This window comes from Oreochromis aureus, linkage group 3 (assembly GCF_013358895.1).
Source record: "Oreochromis aureus strain Israel breed Guangdong linkage group 3, ZZ_aureus, whole genome shotgun sequence".
In the NCBI taxonomy this organism is placed as follows: Eukaryota; Metazoa; Chordata; class Actinopteri; order Cichliformes; family Cichlidae; genus Oreochromis; species Oreochromis aureus.
In genome coordinates, this window is record NC_052944.1 from 123,805,201 (window position 1) to 123,830,726 (window position 25,526).

Consider the following 25,526-nt stretch of genomic DNA (forward strand, 5'->3'; position numbering starts at 1 on the left):
ATCACACGTCTTAAGTGTCATGACAGTTATTAATGTTCACTGAGTGATTTAAATAAATTGTTACAGAAGATTTCATTGACTCGGTATCTCAGGGATTTTTTTAATTATTTTTTTGAGAGGTCACCCATTATTGAAACTCTGCTGCTCTTGGCACATTTGAAAGTTTAAATTGTGGTTCAACATTGAGTGTTTTAATTCTAATCAGTTGCTGTATATCAAATGATATTAACAATATAAGTTTCACTTTAGCAAGAGGAACATACACTAAAAACAGGAGTTCAGTAGTTAGTGTCTAAAATCCAGCTACATTCTTCAGGGCTAGATACAGTTCTGTGGCTGACTCCCAGTCTTGTGGCTGCTCCAGTCTGTTTTGTTGTACAGTGTGGTGTAGATATTCCTCAATGTTTGGGTCACCACACAATTCAATAGCTTGCCTCCCTCGGGAAATACATCCAGTTCTCTCTCCTCAACAGCAAATCCACAGTCCCTTGAACCATATCTGCAAAAGGAAATTGAATTAAGGTTTTTATGGTTTAAAATGCCAAATTCGTTTGTTTACAATATATAACTGTATGGTAGCATTGACTGTTCATAAAAATATAATGCTATCATAATTAGTTGTGTAATTAAAACTGTCATCCAGCAAAATTGTTGTAGAGCAATTTAATATTCAACATAACGTTTTATTTTTGAACAAGTGTAGATTGGAAAACTGAAGGTTACGGTTATTTAATTTTGTAGGACAAAGCAATAAATAAATGTAGCTGTTTTTAGCTACAAAGTGTAGAAATCTGACAGTTTTCTTCCTTTTACCTGAAACTGCAAAGTTCATTAAAATTTTTAATATGCTGCAATCATCTCTTAATATTGTTTTTTTTCAGATAGCACAAAATTACACTTCAACTAACACTTCAAAACAGATGATAATGATTGTAATACAAGGGTGAGTGCATGCTTCTAAGATAAATTACGATTGCAAGGCAAGTATGATCAGATTAGTAGACCAATAGACAAAATAATTGTGACGGTCAACTTATGCTTTCACACTAAATTTTTTTAATGCAAAAGCTTAATTTATTCAGTGAAGATGTGAATTACCTGTGAGGCAAGAGATAGAGCTCATTTGGAATTCCCCAGGACATGATGCAAGTCTGCTTGGACGGATCCTGTGTTTGTTCCAGAGATCTTTGCATTCATCCAGGTCTTTCTGTAGTACATTGATGAAGCAGAATCTCAACAAGCATTGGTGTTCGTGGCTTCCATTAAAGTTTCCAGAATCTCTTAGGTCTCCAAACAGGTCCATCCAAAACTGAGACCTGGGAATACATTAAGAAAACATCTTTGTTATTTTATAGTGGTTTAGGAAAGGTCCTTCCTATTCTAATTCGATCCATGCCAGAAATGACTCAAAATGATGCATATTTCTATTCAATAGAATTGACACCTGTGGTGGCCAATGGAAACGACTAATTTTACCACATAATTAATTATGGTAATTAATTAGCCGACTTGATTTTGGTTTTAAAATAAATGGGTTCAACAAATCGTTTTAAACAAATGTTTTCAAAATTTATAAAACCACTGCTTATCAGTTTCCACTCTACCAGGCACACTGTACCCACCTTCCTCTTCTAATAAAAGACCACCATGACTTGATGCGTTGATTCCCTGTTGACGATCCGTAATTGTGGCTTAAGGAACCGGCGTAATGATCCGCATGCGGCGTGACGGAGGGTACACTGAATAGCAGCCATTGTCCCATTCTCTGTCCCGAGGTCTGTTCGTAATCTCATTGGTATAACACCAAGACTCTTGACACAGTTTATAAAATTATGAGCAACGACGGCTGGATTGTTGTTTGATGCTCCACACACAAGCCACATCATTCTTCTTGAAAACCCATCAATACATCCTGACAGGGCAAAGCCAAAGGGTTTCAGTTTGTCATAACCATCTACATGCCATATGTAGTTGGGTACCATGGAGTGATACGTGCATCTTGTAAACCTCCTGCGAGTTCTAGAAACGATTCCTTGAGGATTCAGCTGTCTTAGCAACACCATAACTACACTACGTTTAACATGTAGCTTGTGTTTTTGTTTGAGAACTTGCCACATGGTCCGATAGCCAAACAATTGTCCTGGTCCTCGAAGCTCATTTAAAATGGCACGCCTCACCTCAGGTAGAGGAGAGTAGTTGCCACGTCTATACAGTCCTGCTTCTTTTAAATGCGTCTTCAGTGTACGTAAAGTAATTGAAATTTCGTGGTTAGTCTTGAGCATATCCAGAATAACTTCGTATGTATGCCCTGAATCAAAATATTCCCGAATAGCGGAAGCAACGTGTGGATCACTCGTAACGTTCATGTTTGTAAAATGCGTTCGCAGAACAACTTCCGGTTCAAAAGGCTACCGGATCCATCATCCAATCAGTGATGCCTGTTGTTGCAGCATTGGTACCTACCTCTTCCGGTTTGGTTTTTGTTGTTGCGCTTTTCAATTTGTTTTTGCGCTTTTCAATTTGTTGTGCGTTTTGTGATTTGTTTTACGTTTAGTGAATTTGTTTTGCACTTTTCAATTTGTTTTTGCGTTAAGTGAATTTGTTTTTGCGCTTTTCAATTTGTTTTTTTGCGTTAAGTGATTTGTTTTTGCGCTTTTCAATTTGTTTTTGCGCTTTTCAATTTGTTGTGCGTTTTGTGATTTGTTTTTGCGCTTTTCAATTTGTTGTGCGTTTTGTGATTTGTTTTTGCATTAAGTGATTTGTTTTTGCGTTAAGTGATTTGTTGTTGCGCTTTTCAATTTGTTTTGCGCTTTTCAATTTGTTGTGCGTTTTGTGATTTGTTTTTGTGGTTTGCACTTCAGGGCCACCGTAGGTTAGCGACATGAGTTCATCCATCTTATTGGGCAAAGATCTTACGTTTCCAATGATTACAGAAGGAAGAGATGGTCGATAATGTCTCCTTCTCGGGCGATGGCGCTCCTTCCCAGCACGACACCCTGTCTTTTCTTCCTCAGCAAGCTGGGAATGTCGAGTCTGTCCGCCCGGCAGTTCCACTGCCGGACGCAGCGCTAACAGCTGATCCTTACTGTAAACAAAGGATCCCTGCTCTAGGTCCCCAGACACGGGTGAAAAAGTAGAAAAAACTAAGAAAAACGACAAGAACTAGCACAAACGGTAGAACATGGTTGCAGAGTCCAATTACTAATACATTAGTTATAAAAATTACGAGAAGAAAAAGATAAGAAAGAAAGAAACTGTCAGGTGGCATTAAAACAAATGAAAACAACGCAGCACTCACTCAGAGGTCAGAGGTCATGTACAGTAACCGCACTGACACCAAGAGGAGAAAAACAGCTGGCAGCAAAGGCAGGGAGGTGACCTCTCCAGCTAAACAGAAGAGGAATATGAAGATATTGAAGGTCACAGTTTGAATCAGTCATATTTCATTCAATACAGTGGTGTGCTGACAGATCCAGGATGAGTCCAAATCATCAGCATTTGATCCACGTATGGATTGAAGTGTATTTGTGAAAATGTTGGACTGTTCCTTTATCAGTGTGTAACAGTATGTGTATGAGAGCCATGTAAGGGCCATGTGTACATGCTGAAAGAGATGGTGCTGGTCTGACCCCCTCCACCTTTCAGGGTGGAGCCTGCTATAGTCCAATGGTTGAGACCAGGTCTGAGGAAGTGTAAGTGTGTTTTCAATGGGATTCATGAAAACAAAGCAGCACACATTCAACCATCTTCATCATTCACATCTCTGATGTCAGGAGTCATCATCAAAGTGTCAATCAATGAACACATGATGGATCAATAACTGCAGCATAAAATTCAAAGCTGCAGACCCTGAATTGGGATACAGCGTATAAGTACACAACACGAACGTAGCTCAGAATGCCGGATACGCTCGGCCTCGTTGGTCCAGCTGTGAGTCCGTTACCGTGAACTATGAAGCGGCAGATTTGTGTTGTTTGTCTAGAACTAAGCTGCACACAGCTGATGTTAGCCAGGAAAACATTACACACTGACTTCCAGTCTATAGATCCATTCAGTCTTTCTATCTTCACCTATACAGTAAAGACTGAGAGCAGAGATGAAACCAACGTCACTGCAACCCCCTGGCTTCTGCTCATGGCTGCTGAGTGACCCCTCATCTGGGGCTCTCCTCAGCTCTTTCTGGGATAGTGGCGCGACTGCCCCTCTGTTGGTCTTCCTTGGTCTCTTGTGTTCTGAGGGCCTCTGGATGTCTGGAGTTTTGATCTCCTCCATACCTGCTTCATGCCCTGGAGGACGGGGCTGTGGCCCCCCACACCCTCTAGCAGATCAGTACATGAAGGAACCTTTTAAATACAAGCGCGTCCATGCTCACAGGTGTACACACGGGTGCTCACACACACAAACTACATCCTTTTTGGCTCCTACCTCAAAGCACACTGTGCGCTGTCGATCTTACGTGCTGCACAATAACGTTTAATATTTAGTATTTACTGTTATATTCCATAGATCATCATGATGTTGTTTATTATATTGCTCTCTTTTTCTTCTGCTTGTTTTCTCTTTTTCTTTCTCAACAGGTGATCCAGGTGATCGATATATGTATTTTTTGTCTGCTTATTTTGTTGTTTTTGCCCTTTATCCCTGTCCCTCTTCTCCGCTGTTTTTCTTTCCTGTTTCTTTCTCCCTTTCTTTCCCCAGTCAAGTCTGTCCCATATTTAGCAAAGTGAAAATAAAATAAAATAAACAATAAAGGTGAATCAAATAGACCATTACAGCAAGGCTGGGATGGTCCATTTGGTAAAGTAAATCCGTTGGGCATCTTTCTTCGCCTTTAGACAATAATTCTGATGGCAAAAGAGCCAAACGGGACAGGTTAAAAAAAAGAAAAGAAGATTACTTCCAGTCTGAGTTATTGTCACAATACTGACAACTCAATGAAGACAAACTGGAAAGTAGAAAATCATTCATTTACAATATTTATTCTATTCCATCAAGATAGAACAATAAATGTTAAATTGTTAAATAAACATTAAATTGTGAGATCTTTTGCCGTGGTAATTCAAATTTAAATATGTAAAGAAGATAGGAAACACCATTAGTAGTGTCAAAAAACAATCAAATAATGTTTTAAATATTAAAAAATAACAACAACAAAGAAATAACAATGTTGTCTCTAAAACTGCACCAAAGAGTAAAACAGTGAAATCCATATTATTAAACATTATCTGTCTCTCTTCTAAGTCATGTGAGTACATGAATTAATAACTGACCAAGAAATCTATTTACTCTGCCTTACAGAAACAAGGTTACAGCAGGTTGATTGTTAGTTTGAATGAATCAACACTCCCAACTTATTTAATCGAGGTGGGTGTCTTAGCTTATCCACCCTAGCTGGAAAACTGAAAAAACAGTCTTATTTGTTATCATCCAACACGTTCTCACTCGTCAAATGTGTGACGCATGGTCAGGCTCCCTCTGCTTCACTTATCGACGCGCAGGGTACCCCCCTCGCATCGAGAATTGACGTGCAGGGTCCTCCTATTGAATACTATAGCGCACCCTAAACGTTGTTTATTGACGACAAGAGATTGCCGCGGAAGAGCCTGTTGTCCGTATATTTATATGCTGTATTTCCGAAATCACATTGTAGTGACGTGTACTGAACACAATATATTATATAATGTAAACAACTACCTGAGAAACATCAGATACAGCAGATAAATTAATTATAGGCCATTACTTTTGTATCGTTTATTGCATTTATGGAGGAGAGGTGTATGCTGGGTAATGGCACAGCTAGCGACCGGGTGACTTTATTCACCCGCTTCGGCTGTTATCAGTCCATACAATGGGCGTTATTAGCAGAAATCAGTCCCATAGATATGGGCCATCCACCTGCTAGATTGTTCAGAAGGTTGTTATCATCCATCCAGATGGAGGATCACTAACAGGAGCGTGGAAGACTCCAGAATCCACTCTGGCTGGAATCCGGTGGATACAGCAGTGTTACAGGTAAGACCATTTAAACGGACAGCATTTATAGAATGACTATTAAAAGTCAGCGAGTGTCAATAATGTTAATGTGGTTATGTTAGTAATACACCGAGTGCTAATATAACAGCTTTAAGATGCATTTGTAGATATTATTACGTTTTACCGTCTTTATGGTGCTAGCTTAAAGTTACGGTGTAAACGTTAGCTTATATTGTAGTAAAGCTGTTACTGTTTAAACGATGTTAGCACAGAAATATTAGCTTCTGTCATGACTGATGAAGTTACTAGTTAATAAAGTTTCCAGTAAAGTGATTAATCGCAGCCACAGATTAACAGTAAATATCCCGATTAGCTTCAATGTATCTGTAATAAATATGTGCAAGTTTCAGTGCTTCGTTTAAACTGTATGATACTTATACTGACCCAGGGTCAGTGTAAAATACAATTATGGCTGTGTGAACAAAGCCTGGCTCCTTTAATCCTGCATGACAAACCTCAGGATGCAGGTTCTTATGACTCTTTCCTGCTGGCACACCTGTCACACCTGAGAGTCAGCTAGAAACTTACAGTGACGTGGACATCATGCAAAGACTGCCAGACTCTGTAATACTGTAAATGATCAGTGACTCAGGTTAACACTAAACTTTAAACAGTCCCTCTGTGTCTCTGTGTGTGCTGAACATTTAGGATTGAGTCAGGCTGCATTGACTGTGGGACTTTAATGTGTTAAAAGCAGGTTGAAGACGGCTCAGAAACATTTGAAGATTAAAATTTAGCGTTATGGCTGCTGGTGGTGTGTAAAGCTTCTACTCAGCTGTATTTTTGTTACTAATTTATGTTTGTTGTTGTTTAACACAGATTTCAGAAGAGCAAAGATGAGCACTGTTGCTTAATCCTTAATAGTTTAAGTGGATTGGAAATAAAAAATTCCAGATTTTTCTTCCACAGAAGTTTCATTCGTCAGTGTGAAGAGGGAGCTGCAGTGAGGACACAGCCTGGTCACTGAGGTCAGAGGTCAGAATCTGAAACAGCTCAGGTTTATATTCTAGGGTTTATAAAAAAAATCGAAATGTATTTATAAAGAAGTCTTTAAATAATATTTTAATTAATAGTCATAATTATGATTATTATTAGAAATATCAAACATTTAAGTGGATTTTCTGTCACACGTATTGTCTTAGCCCTGCGATAAACTGGCAGCCTGTCTTTGTCCTGTATCAGCTGGGATAGGCTTCATCCTCCCGCAACCCTGAATTGGATACATTGTATTCCAATTATGTAATCTGATCATTTACAAACTCAAGGTATCTAATCAAAATGTAAGTAATAATGATAAAAATGGGAAAGCAGAAATAAGTGTGACATGAATGTAAATGTGTGAGCTGACATAGAGGACAGCTACATGTAGTCTGAAAAACCTTTGTTGTCAAGTTTGCAGGTCTATCACGAGACATTCTTACATAGAAGAGTCTGTTAAAGTCTCTAACTCAGTGAAGCATTATTGGTCCAGTCTGTTTGGATAAATATAGTAAGTTGATGTTTGTCCATTTATTGACACATTTTCTTAAGTGCTTATCCAGTTCAGGATCACAGTGGAGCTGCAGCTGGATATGTTCAGTAAAGAAACCTTACAAAAGTTAACATAAACCTGCATCTCTGTACGTTGTTGTCCACAGGATGAGAAAATCGAACTGGAAGACTGTGGAACATGTTAATAAATGTTTGTGTTTATGCCTGTGTCTTTCACAGGAGGCGCTGAAAGGTTCCCTAATAGTTCCTGGTGAATCAAAGCAGGACCATAAAGGTTGCTGGACTGCATGATGGCCTTACCCTGAGCAGTCATCCTGTTAAAGGAGGAACCAGTTAGAAGCTGTTTTCAAAGTAGCTGAGCAGATTTCATCTCAAGTAAACGATTAACTGTTTGTTTGTTTGTTCTGCCACTTAAAGAGCATTTAAGGACGTCTTTTGAGTGTCCAGTTGAATTTATTCTACTGGCTCTCATGGTCATTTGTGATTATGGACATATTTTTCATGTTCATCCAGCTATTTAGTAAATTCTATCTATTTAGTAATATCTGTCAGCTATAAAATATAATATAAATATAAAAATATCTAAATATCTCCTGCCCTTTATATTTTAATGATGTAAGACCAGATCTCTGTTATTGTGTTATATTAGCATTCCTCACATATCAATGAGATGCTGTACAGTACAATCTTAGTGACACAGCAGAGGGATAACGACGGCTATTCAACATCGTTACACGACACATTCGAGCTGCATGATGCAGACAAAGTGACTAACTCATCTTTTTGTGGTTTATTGTCTTCAAACCAGCAGACAAAGCCGATGGCAGAAGATGTTTGGAGAAGAACTTCAGGCCGTGGACTGAAAAGGTATTTTTTCTTGTTATCAAAAGACATTTTGAGTGTGGCTTCTACAACTGTGCTGATGTAAAGCTTACAGCCTAAGAAGTCACAGTGTTGATATTCAGCACAAAGAGAAAAGCTCACTAGTTTGAATTTATTTACAATCATAGTTTTTATAAATTCTGACTGTAAACAGCTTTTACATCTTTGATATTGTTTGACAATCGATATCTATATTTAATTTAAAGGTTTCTTTGTCCCAATGAGCCATTTACACTGACCAGTGTCACTTTAACTGTAACACATTCATTATTTAGATCCAACATTTCTAAGAGAAATAACTGAATGTAAAAAATGGCAGCCCTCAGGCCAGGTTTATAGAGATATATGCATGCATTATGAAATTTATGTATCCCAGATAATTGTTATTCATCTAGTCCTGGCAGACCCACCCCTTCCTCCCAAGTTAACTGCAACCCAAAAGAACTAGTGGGGCTATTTACACACTCACAACCAGTGTGGGGTAAAAAGAGCCACCAAAAACCTGTCAGCCTGCACAGCTACAGATGTGCTAAAAGCTATAAGAGTTAGAAGCTCTGCTTATGGAGAAACTTTCTAAGCCTAACAGGGGACAGGTACTCCTACCCAAATAACATGATATAACCCCACATACAGCCCAGACATAAAGTGAACCAAGTCATTTAGTTAAAGACAGCATGGGACCAAATGCATGTAACCAGCCTGCACCAACCTGACATTTCTTCCTCCTGAATTAAATGGATGGATGGATGAAAGTTAAATGACTACAAACCTAAAGCCGCTAGTTCCCACACTGGAGTTCCCTGACACTGTGTTTTAACTATATTTAGCTTGTATCAACAGTTGTAACAGGCTAAGCTACGTGAGACACTGCATTGAGCGATTGTTTCTATCTGAATGGTTTCAGCTCATATGTTCTGCTTTTTCCTTTCAGTAGATCAAAGCAGCTCGTGCTGTGTCTGCTTCCATTCTGATGGCAAGAAGAAGAAGAAGAAGAAGAAGAAGAAGAAGAAGAAGACTTCAGCGAAGTGGCGTTCATGGTCTCAGTGGACAGTCATGGTCACACATTGCATGTGGTTTTAAAAGCAACATTGTTCACCACAACAATGGAGATGTGTAATATTAGTGCAGCTACAGTTTGTTCTTGAACATCAGTTCTGTTTTCTACTTTGACCACTTAGACCAAAAAAGTGTTGTTTTCAGATTCTTTCTTTTAAATCTATAAAGCACCTGCTCATTTTTTATTACAATTAGTTTCACATAAATGTTAGTGTTTCCTTTATGATCTTTTAATGCTTACACTAGACTGTACACGTCTACATTTGAGACATTTCTGTTACCTATGTATGAGACTGGGCAGCTTGACTACGATTTGGAAATGGATGCAAAATCGTGCTATTGTTTGTTATTTAATATGATTCAATTCAATAAAACTTTATTGATCCTGAAGGTTGACCCCGAGGGAAATTTGGGTTAAGGCCAACACAGGAGGTGTCTGACTAAGCAAAGATTAGTCCGATCCCATTTCTACCTGTTTCTACTGTTTCAACTGTAACTGTCAGGATATATATTTATTCCAGCTCTCATAGGGCAAAGAAATGACTCAGACGTGTCAAATGTTCTTTGACTTGATACACAATTTGAAGTTCACAATTTTCTTACAAATAAAACTATAATGACAAACATGAACAGCTGTGCCTATTTCTGAGACATGAGTTTTTTGAATGTGTTCATATTTAGACATTTGTATGCTGAAACTAATGGTGAACCTGAGGTGATGGTCAGCAGAAGGCAAATATATATAAATATAAAACAATATTGAAGTAATGTCTTTACCCTCTGCAGCCTGTGGACGCTGTGCACACAATCACCTTATTCACTGTAGTAAACACGCTAGCTCACGTGACTGACTGTCTCCATGGTTACATCGTATATTATTAGCTATGTAAACAGCTTCCAAAGATGCCGCCATGACTCTCTGCAGCTGTAACACTTTCACGCTTTGCAAATCATTTCACGTTTTTGATAGTTATGAAGACAGAATATGTTTTTAAAGTCATGCTAGGCTGTTGCTATGGTGGTTGCTGTGGACTAGGGTGGACCGCGCGTCCGATTCCTGTTATTAGCTGTCCGCCGTAGGAAGGCTGTGTTCCATTTAGAAGTAGCGCCAGTCTGCCGTAACTCCAACTCAAACCCCGCTTTGTTCTGTAATTAAAGGGCTTTTATAGCTGTTCATGACACGCACACACACACATAAAGCACTTTGCCTCACCATGAGAATGCAACTTTACTAAAACCTTTAAAGTATCTGATATAGGATAGAAAAATGAAGCAACCAGAGATTTAATGATGAAGACTCTGGGTTCTGTAGTTCACGTTTTACAGTCCTGAATGACTCACTGCACATCCATATAATTTATTGAAGAGGAGTTTAGAATGCACTTTACATTTAGACTGTTGCTGTTTAATTTTTTACATTGTTACTGTGTTATGTCATGAATAAGGTTCACCTGCTGGGGGTTTGATGGATCAGCTGGACAATACAGTCAAAGACAGACTTCATCCATCATACGCAAGAATCCTAGTTGGACTTTTGTTTTCACTCATATTTTAGAACCAAATATTGAAAACAACTGTGACAGACTGGATACCTGGTCAGGGTGTACATTACCTTTCACTCAAGGAGCCCTGCCCCACCATGAGCCTGGGTGGATACGTGGTTATAATATAAAATGACTGATACTGAATATGAATATTTCATGAAAATCAAATTATAATATGAATTCCTAGGTGTTTGTTATATCCAGCAAGAGATTGATTACATATGTCTGAATTGCTAACCCTAACCCTAGCTCAACAGACCACAATGCCCTGAACTGTCAGTATTATTACATGCTGTGAACATAAGTAGCTTTGATCACAGTTTATGGTGTAAAAGAGAAGGAATATTGAAAAAAGATCAACATTGTGATGTTATTTCTTCCAAACTGACCAGAAACATGCTTGTCAGACTCTCACAGCACAGGATCAGACTCACCGTTTTCCTTCCCACTGTCGCCAAAGTGCTTGCTCATAGGGGGTCATATGATTGTTGGGTTTTTCTCTGTATTTATTATTGTGCTATCTACTGTACAATATAAAGCGCCTTGAGGCGACTTTTGTTGTGATTTGGCGCTATATAAATAAAATTGAATTGAATTGAATTGAATTGAATTGACCGTGCATGACGGCTCAGGCCAATAATGTTTGTTAGATCGTCAGTTGTTTAGTGCTTCTCTACAGTTAGGGTCACCGTCTCTATTTCAGTATAATTAATATGCAGAAAACACTAAAAGTTGATTGTCTTCCAATATTCTAGCATAATTAAAAACTTTGACTTTGTAAGTACATATTGTTACAGTCCTAATGCCAATATGATTCTTCATAACGCCTGCTTTGAAATACTGAACTTTAAAATTGACCTGATGAAAGATAATTTACAGTCTGTCAGGATAATTCTGACTATAAGATCACTGTATTCATCTGAATCCTTCTGAAATGTGCTGTGAATGAATGGTGATGCAACTGACTGTGGGAAAGCTGTTAATAAATGAATCTGTGACACATGCAACACATTCACAGAGGAAGAGGACACAAAGGGAGGACACGCAGAGGCTGTGTTAAAGTCAGAAATCCAAACCTTTAGTCAAAAACAGGCGGCGGTTACAAACAGGAAGACAAGCAGTCCATCAAACAGTCTACAGGGTCAAACATACAGAGAATTCAAACAGCAGTAAAAAATAACTGAACACTGAAAAACTTAAAGCAATGTGAGATGAAACAAAAGGAAGCAGCGCAGTATATTCACTGAATTATCATCAATTATAAAAGAGAAAAGCAACGATTTCTAAGGATTATTTGCTTAATTGCGGGTAGAGTGTGGCTGGTAAAGATGGAAACATACAGAATGTAAACTGTGTGAGTTTGGTGAACTTTGTTAGTAACAAATGAGGTAAAAAACAAAACAAAACAGACAAAACACAGAAAGAGGCTCTCAGTATTCATTAATAATTAGAAAGCATCTAAACATTCTGGTCGTGGATTTTTACAGTCTTAGTTCCGATTATAATCATCATGATCAATGGCGAGGTCCTGAGGTGGGCGAGGCTGTCTCTGGTGATGTCACCATGAAGGAACAGCATCTGGCACGTGTTGATGAAACATCCCAGTACACTGGTGTAGTTTCCTCTCCAGCTGTTGGACATTTGACACTTCAACATTAAGGGAAGAAGAAGAAACAGTGTTAGGTCAGGTGACCACATGGTTTCTAAAATAACTGACAGGAAGTAACCAGGCCATTAGAAATGGATGGCATGTGTATAGAGTTGCTGTAGTTAGGTAACTCTACTTACCAAAAGCAGAAGCACACAGATGGCAGATCAGATGCTGAATGTTGCAGGAACATGCTCATGTGTGGTGGTTATTCAGTGCTGGTCCTGCAGGTTAGACAGTCCAAGACTGATATCCTGCCCATCTGAGAGTTTGAAAACACACATGCAAAGATTTATTTTGTGTTACAGTCAAAGTTGGATGTTCGTTTTTGTCCTTTAAAAATGTTTGTGTATTTGAAAGCACTAACATTTAAGGATGACTCAGATCGTCCCCTTTAAAGGGGAGACAAGTGTATCCACTGATCCACATCACTTTACCTGGATGATGACTCCTCTCTCCCTCACCCAGAAACACTCCTAATATAACCAAGCAAATAAATAATATTGAAGATTTACTTACATCATTACAAAAACATCAAAAACATCTCCCTTTGATTCCATTTCTCCATTCCTGCTGAACATCAGGCAACAAATATCCCAGTAAATCACAGTAAAATGTAAAGCACATATTTTCTCTGCTTTGTCTAAACTCTGCAGAGCCTCTGTCAAGAAAAACATATCTGTAAGCATAAAACAAATATACATTTCATAACACGTCACTGGACAAACCTCGGTCAGTTGATTTCCTCTGTGCAGTGCAGACGAGCATCAGTCAGCAAGTCAAGGTGGTGAGAAGGACTCGTGTCCTTTGTGACTCTGCTGGTTCTTCTGAGGAAACACCACCGTCTCTCCACACCGTCACCATCTGTGAGCACAAACTGCTGCTCTGCTCTGTCAGCATGTAGGAAATCAGATATCACACACACAAGGGTGAAGAAACATTAGAGCTCAACTTTGGATACTTTAGATCTAAACAGATCAAAGTAGCTCTTAGATAGATAGATAGATAGATCGATCTATGTGCATATATCTGTATCAGTTTTAATAATAATTTGACACCTGTATTGAAAATACCATATTGTATTCATACAGAATCAGTTTGGTATCATTGTCTGTCTGTTCACTGATTGCTGAAACTATCTATCTATATATTAAAAAAAAAAAAAAAACACCCAGCACGCCCCTGCGGGCGGTTTATCCTTCAAGCTCGGGTCCTCTACCAGAGGCCTGGGAGCTTGAGGGTCCCTCTTGCAGTATCTTAGCTGTTCCCAGGACTGCGCTCTTCTGGACAGAGATCTCCGATGTTGTTCCCGGGATCTGCTGGAGCCACTCGCCTAGCTTGGGAGTCACCGCACCTAGTGCTCCGATTACCACGGGGACCACCGTTACCTTCACCCTCCACATCCTCTCGAGCTCTTCTCTGAGCCCTTGGTATTTCTCCAGCTTCTCGTGTTCCTTCTTCCTGATATTGCTGTCATTCGGAACCGCTACATCGATCACTACAGCCGTCTTCTTCTGTTTGTCTACCACCACTATGTCCGGTTGGTTAGCCACCACCATTTTGTCCGTCTGTATCTGGAAGTCCCACAGGGTCTTAGCTCGGTCATTCTCCACCACCCTTGGGGGCATCTCCTATTTTGACCTTGGGACTTCCAGGTTATACTCGGCACAGATGTTTCTGTACACTATGCCAGCCACTTGGTTATGGCGTTCCATGTATGCCTTGCCTGCTAGCATCTTGCACCCTGCTGTTATGTGCTGGATTGTCTCTGGGGCATCTTTACACAGCCTGCACCTGGGGTCTTGCCTGGTGTGATAGACCCCAGCCTCTATGGATCTTGTACTCAGAGCTTGTTCTTGTGCTGCCATGATTAGTGCCTCTGTGCTGTCTTTCAGTCCAGCTTTGTCCAGCCACTGGTAGGATTTCTGGATATCAGCCACCTCCTCTATCTGCCGGTGGTACATACCATGCAGGGGCCTGTCCTTCTATGATGGTTCCTCGTCTCCCTCCTCTTTCTTGGGTTTCTGCTGCCTGAGGTATTCACTGAGCACACTGTCAGTTGGGGCCATCTTCGTGATGTATTCGTGGATGTTTCTTGTCTCATCCTGGACTGTGGTGCTGACACTCACCAGTCCGCGGCCCCCTTCCTTCCGCTTAGCGTACAACCTCAGGGTGCTAGACTTGGGGTGAAACCCTCCATGCATGGTAAGGAGCTTTCTTGTCTTGATGTCAGTGGCTTCTATCTCCTCCTTTGGCCAGCCTATTACCCCAGCAGGGTACCTGATCACGGGTACCCACACATACACACATACACACATATATATATATATATATATATATATATATATATATATATATATATATATACAGTGGCTTGCAAAAGTATTTGGCCCCCTTGAACTTTTCCACATTTTGTCACATTACAGCCACAAACATGAATCAATTTTATTGGAATTCCATGTGAAAGACCAATACAAAGTGGTGCACACGTGAGAAGTGGAATGAAAATCATACATGATTCCAAACATTTTTACAAATAAATAACTGCAAAGTGGGGTGTACGTAATTATTCAGCCCCTGAGTCAATACTTTGTAGAACCACCTTTTGCTGCAATTACAGCTGCCAGTCTTTTAGAGTATGCCTCTACCAGCTTTGCACATCTAGAGACTGAAATCCTTGCCCATTCTTCTTTGCAAAACAGCTCCAGCTCAATCAGATTATATGGACAGCGTTTGTGAACAGCAGTTTTCAGACCTTTTCTGTTAGGACCGACAGGTTGTCCTCTAACATTGCTGCCCTAACCTGTGGGGTTCCACAGGGTTCAGTTTTGGGTCCATTATTTTTTTTTTTATATGCTTCCTTTAGCTGGCATTATTTAGGCTTTTAGTAACCTGTCTTATCATTTCTATGCCGATGACATTCAGCTGTATATGTCCTTTAAGCCTAATCAACTGGATAGGCTGTCCACCCTAGTCCAGTGCTCAACTCAGGTTTCTGATTGGCTTTCTAACAATTTTCTTGTTTTAAACATGAACAAGACAGAGACCATGATCATAGCTCCTCCTGATCTATATTCTAAAATCAATCAGGTTCTTGCCCTTTCTGTTCTTCTGCTAAGCCAAATATTCGAAATCTTGGAGTAATATTTGACTCTTCTCTGAACCTTGACTCACACGTAAAATCTCTGTCTCGTTCCTGTTTCTTTCATTTAAGGAATATTTCTAAACTGCGACACGGCCTCCTTAGCTGAACTGGAAAAAAATTGTCCATGCATTTGTGTCATCGCGTTTACATTATTGTAATTCCGTTTACCAGCTTGGATAATTCATCTCTTTCTTGCCTCCAAGCTATACAAAATAGAGCAGCCATTTTGTATAGCTCCCATTACTCCTATTTTATGTTCTTTACATTGGCTGCCAATTGATTTTAGAATTCGTTTTAAAATTATTGTTTTAACATACAGAGCAGTACATGGCCAGGCCCCAGATTATTTATCCAAGCTTCTTATAAAATACACTGCTGCTTGTTGTCTCCAGGGACAGAGCCTTTCAGTCTGTGGCACCAAGGCTGTGGAGCAGTCTACCACTACAACTACGTTTGGTTGACTCTGTGGAATCCTTTAAAAAGCAGTTAAAAACTTTACTATTTAAACAAGCTTTCTGTTAACCAACAGTTTTTACATTTTTAATTTACATTTAACCTCTTATATTGTGCATTTTGCTGTTTATCGTACTGTTTATTTTAATCTTTGTGACTACCAGTCTATTAAAAGCGCTTAATAAATAAACTTTACTTACTTACTTACATCGATTAGAAACCAGACTGAAAGCGCTGTAACTAAGTTTAAGAATATAATCCACCCACTGTTATCATCTTCAATGGCCTGTACCAACAGAACAGAGCAGCTATCTGAACGCTACTCCAACAGAGGCCGATCATCTTGGTAATAATTTTACCTCCTCACTACGCATGCGACTCTGGATACTCTAGCTCCGGTGAAAACTAAGGCCTCAAACCAGAAGTACTTGACTCCGTGGTATAATTCTCAAACACGTAGCCTAAAGCAGATAACTCTTAAGCTGGAGAGGAAATGGCGTGTCACAAATTTAGAAGATCATCATTTAGCCTGGAGAAAAAGTTTGCTGCTTTATAAGAAGTGTAGAACATCTGATTAGTATTGTTCAATAATGCTGGTTTCCTATACCTGTTCAAAGTAGTACACTGAGCATGCGCCGCAGTGAGTAAATGTCTATGGCTGGTCCCACCCCAGGAGTCTAGCTGCTTGCATGTAATGTCTGCTCAGTTACATAGTAAACAAAGCTTGCAAGGAATCACGAATCCAGCGTCATTACTAAACATCAAACATGCAGTCAGAAGTTGTGGTTTAGTCGTGTGCTAAAGAACTGCCAACGCAGTGGTACGGCTATAGTTTTCTCAGCACTTGCAGACAAAGCGAGCGAGTGACCAGCTAGCATTGTTCAACTATCGTAGCAAAGGCTATTAAGCATCAACGACCATGTTGGACAGATTCCGTAGACCAGAAACATTGGTGTTCAGTGGGAACGTTGCCGAGAAATGGCGTGTGTCCGAGCAAGAATACGACACTTACATAGCCACTCCCCATTCCGATAAGGATGCTTGAACTAGAGCGTTCGTCCTGCTAAACCTGGACGGCTCTGAAGCCATCGAGTAGGAGCGCGCCTTCGCTTACACACCCACCAATGACCAGATGAAACAATAGAGCCTTAGGTGAGTGACTTGAAAAATAAGGGAGGCAGTTGCTGAATTGGTCAGCTTAAAAACCAGCTCATCAGAGACAGACTCGTTGGTGGCATAACTAGTGACAACATGAGAAAGCAACTGCTGCGTAACAGTGACCTAACTTTGAGCAAAGCAATTGAAATGTGCTAGCTATTTGAACAGACAAATTGACATACAAAAGCTCTAGCAGCTCCAAAACAAATGGCAGCAGAGGTGGATACCTTGCATCACATAATAAAGACAAAACATCTACACAAATTCAAGAGAAAGACAGGCAACGAGTGGTGTGCAACACAACCAGAACTGAGTCCCGCTCAAGCAATAACTAACTGCAACAACTGTGGGGGCAGCCATGAGGCAAAAAGAGATAAATGCCCAGCATATGGCCCGCAATGTCATAAATGCAAAAAATGGAATCATTTCCAGAAATGCTGCAAGGGGCTTTAAAAAAAGGTCTGTAAACCACATTGAAATGCAAGCTCCCAGCAGCGAGGAGGAAATGTTCTTTGTAAATGGCATCAATATAGACACTGTGAACCACTGTTTTCTGTACAACTGTGCATATCAATGAAAAATGAATAAAACTTAAATCAGATACCAGCATCAAATGTAATGCCATGCCGGCCGACCTTTTTGCAGAACTGAAACAAGATGAAAAACTCCTGCCATCACAGAAAACCAAACTGGTGGCATATGGAGGTGAGGAATTTCCAACAGCTGGCACAGCAACACTCTCATGCCACTCTGAGGCAAGGAATACCCTCTGCAGTTCTTTGTAGTGAAACGAGTCGCCTAACCTCTACTTGCTCTACCAGACTCACTCCGCTTAGACTTAATCACACTGAACAAAGAAGTCCACCATGTTGTCCTCCATGGATGAGAAAAATAACTTTTCAGAACAGATCTTCTCAGAGTATTTAGACCTTTTCGAAGATAAACTTGGTAAGCTTCCGGTTACCTATTCCATGAAAATAGACCCAGAAGTCACGCCAATAGTAAAGCCTGCACACAAAATACCAGTACCAATGCAGGACAAGGTTAAAGCAGAATTAACCCGCATGGTCAATTTGGGCGTGATCACTTCACAGACTTTGCTTTGGCCTGGGACTTTGTTCATGTGACAAGAATACCTGCAGGTCAGTGGACTGGCTGCAGTTAACAGTGCAAAGCAGTTGATGGAAAGGTCAAAGAACAGATGTCTTCCTCAACCTACTCAATCTCCTCAATGTTCCACAAGATCACACACTAGATTCTCAAGCTGAAAGGCTGATATCAAGACGAGCATGCACTACACTACCTATGTGTAAACATCTGCTGATTCCCAGGCCCAAAACAACAGAGCTGTTAAGACAAGCCTAGTTCATAAGTGCCATGCACAAAAGAAATGCTATGACAAGTCCAGCAGACCCTTCCGTCCGATCATGCCAGGTGAGGTTGTAGGGATGCAAACGCATCATGGACATGACTCCTTAGGGACTATCAAGGAAGACTGCAAGGAACCCAAATCATACATTGTCCAGTCAGGAGGCGGAGGATAGAGGTGGAACCGCAGGCATATCCTCCCAGTCCCTGAACCACCACCACAACACGGAGATTCCCACGATAACTCTACCATGGCCCAACCACCAACTGCCTGTTCGCCACAGCACATCCAAAGACCTGTTCACACATACTCACACAAAACTTGACACAGGCCCCTGTCCAGTCCCCCTGTCGGCAGGTAAAACCTACATTACACGATCTGGGAGAGTTAGCAAGCCAAACCCCAAGTATGAACATTAAGGCATAAGAGATGGGCTGTAAAATGAAAACAACCAAACAATAAAACAACGTAATGGACACCATATGTAACGTGATGTAGCCATGGTCAAATCTTTACTATGTTCTTACCAATGAAACAGTTCGAGGTTTGAAGTGGATCGTTAATGTCCAGGCTAGAATGTTATGGATTAGTATCTGCTGTTAATGCATTGTGCTAAAGATGTTGTTATTTATACAGTCCTAAGCTAAAGAAAGGGGATGTAGAACATCTGATTACATCTGATTAGTATTGTTCAGTAATGCTGGTTTCCTAAACCTGTTCAAAGTAATACACTGTGCATGCACGCAGTGAGAAAATATCTAACGCCGGACCCTGTCCCGGGAGTCTAGCTGCTTGCAGGTAATGTCTGCTCAGTTACATAGTAAACAAAGCTTGGAAGGACTCATGAATCCAGCGTCATGACTAAACATCAAACAAGAAGGCCCTCTGCAAAGCTAGAATATCTTACTATTCATCACTAATTGAAGAAAATATGAACAACTCTAGGTTTTCTTCAGCACTGTAGCCAGGCTGACAAAAAGTCAGCACTGTTGAGCCAACTATTTCTTTAGCATTAACTAGTAATGAATTCTTGAACTTCTTCACAAACTAAATTTTAACCATTAGAGAAAGAATTACCCATAACCACCCCACAGATGTAACATTATCTACAACTACTTTTAGTACCACTGATAATTCAATTCAATTCAATTTTATTTATATAGCACCAAATCACAACAAAAGTCGCCTCAAGGCGCTTTAAATTTTACAGTAGATACAGAGAAAAGCCCAACAATCATATGACCCCTATGAGCAAGCACTTTGGCGACACTAGGAAGGAAAAACTCCCTTTAACAGGAAGAAACCTCCAGCAGAACCAGGCTCAGGGAGGCGGGGCCATCTGCTGCGACCGGTTGGGGTGAGAGAAGGAAGACAGGATAAAGACATGCTGTGGAAGAGAGACAGAGATTAATAACAGATATGATTCAGTGCAGAGAGATCTGTTAACACATAGTGAGTGAGAAAGGTGACTGGAAAGGAAAAACTCAGTGCATCATGGGAATCCCCGGCAGCCTACGTCTATTGCTGTCACGGCTGGGGCAGCAGTCGTGTTGAGTAATGAAAGGAGGACCCAAAATGCAGGCAGCCGACTGATGATACTAGTGATGTTTATTTACAAGTGGCAGTGGCAGAAACAGACAACGGAGCATGAGGAATACTAACGGGAACCTAAACTGGGAAAAACTAAATAACAAACCTGAGACCATACAAAAAGGGCTGCGGGGCAGAGAGAGACAGAGACAGGAACGAAGCACCATGGAACAGAGATACACAGACAAACGCAGATTAACATGAGACGAGCCGACAAAGAGCATAGACCGACACCCACTATATATACACACACAAACAAGGAGACCAGGTAATGACATACAGGTGGGAGCACAGCTGATTCTAATACACAAGACGACCTGAGGATACAAGCTGAACACGATGACAACAGACACAGACCTTCAGAATAAAACAGGAAATCCAGAAAACGAACAGGGCACAAGGGGAGGACACAGAATACCAAAATCAGAATAACTAGAACGAGGAAAATAATCATACAACACAAAACGCTGGGTCAACGACCCAGCACCATGCCAATTGCAGCATAACTAAGGGAGGATTCAGGGTCACCTGGTCCAGCCCTAACTATATGCTTTAGCAATAAGGAAAGTTTGAAGCCTAATCTTGAAAGTAGAGATAGTGTCTGTCTCCTGCATCCAAACTGGAAGCTGGTTCCACAGAAGAGGGGCCTGAAAACTGAAGGCTCTGCCTCCCATTCTACTTTTAAATACTCTAGGAACAACAAGTAGGCCTGCAGAGCGAGAGCGAAGTGCTCTAATAGGGTGGTATGGTACTACAAGGTCATTAAGATAAGATGGGGCCTGATTATTTAAGACCTTGTATGTGAGGAGCAGGATTTTGAATTCTGGATTTAACAGGAAGCCAATGAAGGGAAGCCAAAACAGGAGAAATCTGCTCTCTCTTTCTAGTCCCTGTCAGTACTCTTGCTGCAGCATTTTGGATTAACTGAAGGCTTTTCAGGGAGTTTTTAGGACATCAATTAATACATCAATTACAGTAGTCCAGCCTGCAAGTAATAAATGCATGAACTAGTTTTTCAGCATCACTCTGAGACAGGATATTTCTAATTTTAGAGATGTTGCGCAAATGGAAGAAAGCAGTCTTACATATTTGTTTAATATGTGCGTTGAAGGACATGTCCTGGTCAAAAATAACTCCAAGGTTCCTCACAGTTTTACTGGAGGCCAAGGTAATGCCATCCAGAGTAAGAATCTGGTTAGATACCATATTTCTAAGACTTTCAAGGCCGAGTACAATGACCTCAGTTTGATCTGAATTAAGAAGCAGAAAGTTCTTCTTATTCTTATTAAGTATACCTCACTTAGTATTTGAGTAAAGACTCATTCCACATCTTTTACTGGTTGCAAGTGATTTAATTACATGATAAATGGCAAACAGATGATCCCAATAAATATTTATTTATTATTTATTTGTGAATTTTTTCATTCAGCTTCATTTGTTTTAAAGTAAACATTGTATTAGCTGTTTTAATTACTGTAAATATAAAGTTATTCTATGCATAACATTTGACTTCAATGGAATATGGATGTGTAAAGTTCTTTAAACACAACAAATGCAAATCTTTAAAGGGAGCTGAAACAAGCTCACATTAGAAAGGTAACAGGGATCGTCTTTGTGGTGATGCTCTTGTACTCGAGTCAGGACGGCATTTCCTCCTTCAAATGGAAGCTTTCTCCACACCAGCAGATGAAGGTAACTGGTTCCTCCAGCATGAACCTGCAGTGGAGAGAGTGAAACCACTCTGTGTGTTCAACACTGAGGCTCAATGTAATGGGTCTGTCCAGAAATTGCTTTTCTTTTATGTTTTTCTTCAGGATGATGTGAAGAACATGTATAATGAATATGACAGTAATAATTACCTTGATGAGGTAGTTTGTTCCTGCCACCACCTGACTCCTGTACTTAAGAGCAAGGAATTCCACATATTTCTTATTTGTCTTTTGCTCTGCTTGGCTTCTGACCTTTGTTTGAATAAAATAAAATTTGATATGAATCAAAAAAAAAAAAAAAAAAAAAAAAAAAAAAAAAGAAGCAGAAAGTTAGCAGCCATCAAACTCTTTTAAAAGTTTTTACATTGTGTGTAAACTGAACCCTCAGTTTTAACTTGATTTTACAAGTTTTGAGCTTTACAAAGATAAAGGACATAAAGGACAAGGACATACCAGGGAGGGTTTTTTTTCTATGGGTAAAATGTCAGTTTTTTTTGGGGGGGTCTAGTAATATTCACCTGTTTTTTTTTTTTTAATAATTCTGTTTTGGGTTTCTTTAGAAATCATTTAGCATTTCCAAAGAATGTACTCTAAATATATGCTCTAAAGCACTTGGGAATAATTGGACAAAAACTTTAATTTTCATCAAGGGAATTATAATTTTGTCATTTGTATGTGATATTTTTCCTGCTCCACAATTAATCCATGAATCAATCCATCCAAGTCCAGTATTTTGTTATTTTTTTATTTAGAGTTTCCTTTTAGACTTTTGTATTTCTGGATGAGTTATCAATCAATCAATCAATCAATCAATCAATCAAGCAAGCCTTTTATTTGTCCCCCCGACCATACACAGACACACGGACATCACATAGGAAGACAGGTCGGGTACAGGTAGTAATTTGGAAAAACAATGAAATGCACAATACAATGGGCAAGTGGAGGAGGGAAAAAGAGACCTCTACTCAACAAAAACCCTCCTCTGCACAGAGAGCACATACATCTCCACATCACAACATCATAAACCAAAAGGGTTGAGAGGTAAGTCGATGTAGACACAGCCATCTTGCCAAGTGCTATGAATCCAGCACTGAGCCTAGACCTGTCGCCTGACTTTTGCTTCGGAGATAGGCGTTCAAAGCTGTTTGGAATCCTGGATTGGGGTGTGTAGGATGAGAAGGAACTGTCTAAACACCGTCTGTTATCAGGGAGAAATTTTTGTTTTCCAGCTCCAGCCTTGAGACAACAGCTGGTGCCGATATAGTAAACCGCATGAAATGATGGTGGTTTTCCTTTAATGGGAACAATTGCATGTCAATTTTACAGTTGATCTACATGTCCGTCACTGGTCTCTCAATCTTCTGTTGGAGAGCCGTGAGTTTCTTCGAGATGTTATCAATTTTGTGCTCAAAGAGCATAGTCTGAGTGCTCACGATAGCCTCGAGCTTCTCCAAGAGCTTATCCGTGCTGCGCTCAATGAGCCCATTTTGAGAAGTCGCAACTTGTCCCATCGTTTCCATCACAGCAGTCAGGCTTGTGGGGTTTGACCAGCTGATTTCGCTTTCTTTAATCTTCGATAAGTCAGGGCCAAGCCAGCTCATATCAGCAAGAACCCCATTATCATGAATATGTAGATATCTTCAGCATCTTCGACCGACAGTCCCGCCAGGCACACGGCCCTCCATTTCTTCCACCCATCCATCGTGTATCCAGCAGGGAACGCCCTCCGGGAAACTCGGGCTCACCCGAAACTAGGCTTCTTTTGAGAATAGGGTGTTAATTGCATTTAGGGACCAGTTGATCAAATCCATAATTCCTCTTCTAGTTTTTAGAGAACAGACCTTGAGAGTCTTCCAGTGCAAAAAGAAAAGAATATGAGACTAGACAAGTAAGTAAGTAAGTAATTGAAATGTTATTTATATAGCACATTTCTAGATAAAAAGCTCACAAAGTTCTTCACAAAGTATAAAACAAAACAGACAAAAGTTAACAAAATGCAATTCTAAAAGATGTGTTTTAGTTGTTTTTTAAAAGAGACCACTGAGTCCTCAGTTCTTAAGTTCCGAGGAAGAGAGTTCCACAGTCTGGCGGCCACAGTGGCAAAAGCTCTATCACCCTTGGTTTTAAGCCTTGTATGTTGAATAACAAGTAGGCCCTGATCACATGACATCAGGGACCTCCTAGGTACATAGGGCTGTAAAAGTTCAATGATGTAGGCTGGTGCTTCTCCTTGAAGAGCTTTAAAGGTCAGAACCAGTATCTTAAAATGGACTCTGAATTCAACAGAGAGCCAGTGCAGCTGTATAAGCAACGGTGTTACATGAGAGTACTTAGATGTTTTTGTCAGAAGCTTTGCTGCAGCACTTTGGACAACTTGCAGATGCTCCAGGAGTTTTTGTTTAGACATGTAAACAGTGAATTACACTAGTCCAATCGTGATGAAATGAATGCATGAATAACAATCTCCAGTTCAGTATGAGATATGATAGGGCTCAATTTAGAAATGTTTCTTAAATGATAGAAGGACCGAACCAGAGATTTGACGTGAACGTCCAGGGTAAGAGCAGAATCAAAGGTTACCCCTAGGTTCCTTATAGACGATTTCACAAATGTTGAAAGAGGACCAAGAGCATTCATTATGTTAGGAACATGTCTGTCTGGAGCACATACAAGGACTTCAATCTTTTCTTCATTAAGTTGGAGGAAGTTGTCAGCCAAGAACATTGAGAAGCCAAGCAGGAAAGATAAGGGAGAGGGAGATGATAAAGTGCAACCGCCTTCGTCAAGAGCCAAACGAGCTGACATATATATGCATTAGTTAGGACTTGTGAGTTTCATAGTAACTAACTTATGTATGATATAAAATGCAAACATAATGCTGCACAACTGTACTTCCATAATATTAACATGTTCACCTTGCATTAGGTTGGATGATCAAAACCCAATGAGTTTGCTGGATGGACATCAGGACTGTGAGAACTTCACAGCATTTGTCATTACAAAGGAGAAGGTTGGTGAACTTTCATGAAAAAAAAAATCTGTTAAATTCAACTTTTATTTATTAATTATTTATACAGCACTAAATCAAAACAGAACAGCAGTCACCTCAAAGCATTTTATATTGTAAAATAAAGAACATACATTAAAGAAAAGTACATTTTGAAGTGTCTGTGGGCGAGCTATAGTAGGCAAGTGATTTATGATTCATATAGTGTCTTTGTGGAAAAAAAAAATGACAAAAAGACCCTACAATAATACAGAGAAATCCCCAACAATCAGACAACCATCAATGAGAAAGCGCTTTGGCAACAGGAAGGAAAGTTCCTTTATAACATCCAGGTGAGTCAAGGAAGACAGGAAGAGAGGTGTATAAACACATAGTGACTGAAGAAGAAATACTCAATGCATCATGGGAGTCCCCCAGTAGCCTAGACCTATTGCAGCATAA

At 40.0% G+C, this 25,526-nt stretch overlaps 2 long non-coding RNA genes across 2 annotated transcripts; one reads left to right on the plus strand and one right to left on the minus strand.

The window, feature by feature from the left end:
* The first annotated feature begins 7,878 nt into the window (after positions 1–7,878).
* Positions 7,879–9,358, plus strand: LOC120438030. The gene is made up of 3 exons (XR_005611606.1): positions 7,879–7,899; positions 8,336–8,391; positions 9,341–9,358. It is a non-coding gene; the product is annotated as an uncharacterized LOC120438030 (long non-coding RNA).
* Positions 9,359–12,286: 2,928 nt separating this feature from the next.
* LOC120438029 lies at positions 12,287–13,631 on the minus strand. The gene is made up of 3 exons (XR_005611605.1): positions 13,383–13,631; positions 12,795–12,916; positions 12,287–12,653 (listed from the first exon to the last, which is right to left on the minus strand). It is a non-coding gene; the product is annotated as an uncharacterized LOC120438029 (long non-coding RNA).
* Between the last annotated feature and the right edge of the window lie 11,895 nt (positions 13,632–25,526).